Source organism: Stigmatopora nigra, chromosome 3, assembly GCF_051989575.1.
Source record: "Stigmatopora nigra isolate UIUO_SnigA chromosome 3, RoL_Snig_1.1, whole genome shotgun sequence".
NCBI lineage: Eukaryota > Metazoa > Chordata > Actinopteri > Syngnathiformes > Syngnathidae > Stigmatopora > Stigmatopora nigra.
This window is the reverse complement of record NC_135510.1, coordinates 4972340-4977749: the sequence shown is the minus strand read 5'-3', so window position 1 is coordinate 4977749 and position 5410 is coordinate 4972340.

Here is a 5410-nt window from a genome sequence, read left to right as displayed (position 1 = left end):
GCTTTGCTTGTCAAAACGAGTGATGTGTCGTTCCAGGACGAGCTGTCACAAAAGAACCGAACCTCACGACGTGACGAACATTAACCTTTAAACGTCTCACTTTATTATTCCACAATGTCAGACAAAAATATGGTGTTAAAATGAACAATGTGTTTTCACTCGGTATTTTGCAATATTTATAATTACTTAAAATGTGATTTTGCTTTACTCTCTCGAGGATGTTGGCCAATGGTGGCTTGGTGGTTAGCGTATCGGCCTCACTGTGGGAGATCTGGGGTTTAAATCCAGTTCGGTCCACCTGTGTGGAGTTTGCATGTTCTACCCCAGCCTGTGTGGGTTTTCTCCGGGTACTCTGGTTTCCTCCCACATCTCCAAAGTGTGTGAGTATGAATGGTTGTTTGTATCCTCGGGCCCTGCAATTGGCTGGCCACCAATTCAGGGGGTCCCCTGCCTCTGGCCCAAAGTCAGCTGGGATATGTTACAGCACCTCCGCGACCCTAGTGAGGATAAAGCGATTCAGAAAATGAGAGATGAGATCGATTTGACGGGAGTTTCGCTTAACCAAGCAATGTAAATGTACTATTGTTAAACCCCAGGTGAAGGTGCTGGCTAGTGTTTTACACCACACATAATACATGATTTAATAAAAAATCTTTATTTAAATCTGAAATTATATTTAAAAAAAGAAACTAGAACATATTACATGTACTATTCAGTGCATAGTTGTAAAATTTTGCTAATCACTGGTAAATTCTTTAAAGATTAATGTACATCTGTAACAAAAACAAAACAACAAAACTGTTTAAATCAGCCAACATTAAAGGATCCGAGTGTCGTTAAATGATCCACATCCCTGAAAGCGAACCGAAATGCCCAACGTGAGTCAAAACACACAAGCACAGTTTTGTCACGTGTCCCAACAACAGACGCGCTCGTAGTCACTTCCCCTTTTTCCTCCACGTGAGTTTGCAACCATGGCAACCGTCAACAATTGTCGAAAAACGAATATTGTCAACGACAACAAATGCATGCGCTTCATCAAACGACTTATTTAGCAATACGTTAGCGACGTCTCAACAAAGAGTAAAGGGGTGTGTCAACATTCTTATCCGGCAGCTCATTGGTCGATCAGGGATTTGGGAGTGGATTCACGTGCGCACGTGTGGTGAACATTTTGTTCTGCTCTGTGGTTGGACAGTATGGCGACAAAGATCGTATATGTAAAAAACGATCCTTTGTTTTGTTTTGCTTTTGTTACTGTACGACTTGGAGGAATAATTGACACTATTCTGACAAAAACATTTTAAAATACATTGCCTATATATGGCATGGAACACTGCTTACTATAACACTACTCTTTTTAGTTGTACTCATGAACCTTACTAATGTACGTTTTGCGTTCAAATCTACATATTAGTCGCACATGTTTTTCTTATAGTTTATACTAATGGTCAAACTTCAGTTGGTTTTGTATTTTTATTCTGTCACAATGGTTTACTGTCTTCCACAATGCAATGAGATATAGTAACTAAAAGAGGTGACCAAATGAATGTGGAATTTGTCCGTTAACGTTGTTTCTTTTTTAAACAGTAAGTTGTTTGTGTTGTTTTCCTGACTCTTAGAAGTACTACAATTTCAGACAATTGTGATAAAAGCAAGGGAAATTCAAAGTAAAAAGACCTGTTTGGAAAAAGGTTCCTGGCCACTGATTTGATAACACAAAGAGGAAAATAAGGTCAAAGTTCACAGCATTACTGCAAACAACAGGCAGCAGATAATGAGCCAACAAAGGACCAAAGTTTATACAAACGACGCCTGTGTTTTACTCCAAAATGTGTTTTGACAAAATGGGGGTCTACTTATAGGGGACCTTGAGAAAGACCGTGTTTTGTTTTTGCCCTCATGCGCTCGTTTAATAATTTACTTCACCAAAATCAGTTTATTTGCCTAATTTTCCAATATTTACAAGCGGTCAACCTTAGGTGGCAGATTGTCCAATTAAAGTTACCGTCAATGTTCACCTGTCAGTTAATAAATCGTATGAACAATGTGAGTGAAGACTAAACGATTAAAAGGGGTTACAATTTATTTTTGTGTTTGGTTAACAAAATAAAAAACAGTTTACTTTAACAAGCGACATGATTACTCACTAACATTAGCACAGGTTTTCTAATTCTTTCTTCTTTGTGTTCTAATTTTGGGCATTCTGTGCACCTGGCGCCATGGGAACATCCACAGGCCACTTTTGGTACTACAACAGAAAGCGGTGACGTGTAGGCGGACCGGCTGCGTTATGTTATGTTAATACTATCATAATGCTAGTTGCCAGTAAACACACAAACCATTTTCTCCCTGTCAAGCATGAACGGTATCACATAATCCCACACGCCCAAAATCTAGACATTCTGAACTAGATGAAGCTTGCAATAGTTTGTAATTTCCACTTCCACTTTGCATGAATCTTAAGGGTCGGACGTCTATCGTCGCCAATGGGAGACAATAGGTTAGTTAATGCGTTGAGCTCGAGACCATGTTCCAACGTTGGATACTTGTATGCACGATATTTATGTTGTGGTCAAAACGAAGAAGTCTAAGCAAAACATATGGCGTTACTTCCACCTAGCAGGCTAACACGAGTACTGCAACCCTTTTCTTCTAAAAAAAAAAGTTAACCGTGGGTGATTTGACCGTGCAAATGTAGGCTGAAGCGACGGACACGCCCAATGTGGGGCTCGAACTCACAACCCTGATGTTAAGAGCCTTACGTTCTACTGACTGAGCCAACCCTAACCTTAACCCTAGCCCTATTTTTTGTGCTTTCGGAGTATGATTTGTCTCATATCTGTTGAAACTATCCATGTCAGGATATGTGATGGTATTTTATATTTATATTTTTTGTAGTCTTTTAGTTCTGAGGGATCATTTATTAGCTCTGAGTTGAAATGGATTTTTGGAACTACATCGACTTTTAGTCATGCCATTTTAAGATCAATAAATATTATTTTTATAGTACGTATGAATTAAATGAATGTCCTTTGTCATGCATGCAAAGCAAATTCCATTAAATTTGCAAAAATGTCAAAGCTCCCTGCAAAATGTAGCAAAATTCCAGTTTATTCATATAGAAAGTTTACAACTCGCAACCCTAGGGTTGACTTTTTTTTAACTCTTTGGCATGACAAAAAAGGACACAAAACCCCAAAAGTGTAAACACAAAAAACTTTTTTTTTAGGAATATAACATCATACCCACACACATACTTGCCCAGTGAATCCTTGCATCCATTTTTTTGCACTTTTATTAGACTTTGCTCATATTCATGACACAAATACGTACCTAAAGAACAGATACTCAATGGAGTGAGGCAGCAGGTCCACGGTTGACCAAAAATAATCAAGAAAAAAGCATTAAAAATGAGCAGGAAAAACAAAACAAACCCAAACATCCGTGACACAGCGCCCTCTCGTGGCAGACCGGCTGCCCAGCCACCATTCCACCCACTCGCCACTCATGGTTTGTGTACAGCAAAGTGGGCGGGATTTGCAGCCCTCATTTTTTCAGCAGATTGTACATTTTTTTAGACAGGAAAAACCGACCCCCCCCCCCCCCCCCCCCCCACATAACTACGCCTTCTAAATTCTATACCCGTGAGAATGACTAATTGAAAAAAAAAATAAACCAAAAAAATTCTACTTCACAAATGCCAGTGCTTTTCAACATTATACATATTTTTCACCTTTTTTTTGATTTCTTTTAAAAATCTTTGGATGTGCAGTACTGTAATACCCATTTAAAAACAATAGAAAAAGACACATATACATACAAACACGGTTCAACAAAGTTCTGCTTTGGTGGGTTGGGGGGGTCGAAGGGCTGTGGCAGTGTTTAAAACACATGGAAATGCCTCACAAACATAATGCTGTAACATAAAACTTTTTTTGTCTTTGCTTTTTACCCCTACTATGTACAAATCTAGAATTTCTACTATTGCATACATTAAATTAAACCAGCCATCAAGAAAATAATTAAATTAATAACCACACAAGAAAAGGGGGGGGGGGGGGGGGGTTAGGGCAAGAAGAAGAAAAAATAAGCCAATCACAGCAGTTGGTTTTACCCTGTTAAAAAGCAATGGAGTCGTCGACTATTATAAATTAGCAATTGAGAAGAAGAGTGGGCTAACTCCTTGTGTTTAAATAAACAAAATAAATAAAAAACAGTACTTAATGTAAATAATAGTCTACATTTTTATATCATACATTTGCAGATTAAATATTGTATTCAGATAATGAACTAGGAAATTTAGAAGAAAAAGAAAGTGTTTACCCAGTGTAAGAGTGGAGAGCTCAATGGCGACACTCTATGGACAATAGGTGAATAAACCTATTTCACCTATGCATTGAATTGCATTTCTGCATTTCTTCATGTATTTTTAATCAACATCTCAAATTTTTTTTGAAAAAAACTTCATTTCATTCAACTCCTAAACACTTTAATTGTCATTTATTGATTTTAACCCCAAAAAATGGCAGGCCGAACCAACGACTTTGCACATTTTGTTCTCCAGAGAAAAGAATATGAAATAATTTGCCCACTAATAGTACTTAAAAAAAACTATTGCACCAAAACTCAGCATTTATCAAACATTAAAATCAATCAATCTAGTACGAATAACAAAAAAATGGAGTTAGCCCACTATGGTCCTCGGTGCCTCATATCCGAAGAAAATCCACTTTTCCCTCCATTCCGTACACACCAACCCTGAAACTCTTTCTCGTACAAAACAAACGGGGAAAAAAATGGAATAATAAGCACACTTGTTCAAGAAAATACGCAAAGGAATGGTCACAATGAGGTATTCCCAAACATTTTGGAAAATATGCACGGCCAGAGTGAGGGGGGGGTCGCTTTGGTGTATTTTCATTGCATGCGCTTGCGATAAAAGCACCAGTGTGATTTGAGAGGAACGAAAAAGGGGGTGGAGCTTTCTTGGGTAATGGTGGTGGGCCTTTGACAGGCTTGAGGTAAGTCAAAGGAGAGAAAGGTCAAGAGGTCAAGAGCGGTTCAACACTTTGGTTCAAGCAAGGCACTCATCCTGGGAGTGTAGAAAGAAGGGGAAAAAGGGGGAGGAGTCAAGAACGATGATAAAGATGGGATTCTGCCAAGGTACCACTGAAAATTGAGAGAGAGGATTTTTTTTTTACAAAAATAATGAGATTTTTGGGCTTGGTGCATTCAGATAAATTAGGAAATAAATAGAAAGTACATGATAAAATGGGGAATACAGTTTAATGCTTTATAGAGAACTTATTGGATGCCATTGATGGTGATAGACGGCCATTTTTTGACAGGAAAAAAATTGGATTTGGACATTTTGCAAATTGTTGGACAGCAATTTGACATTTTTTGC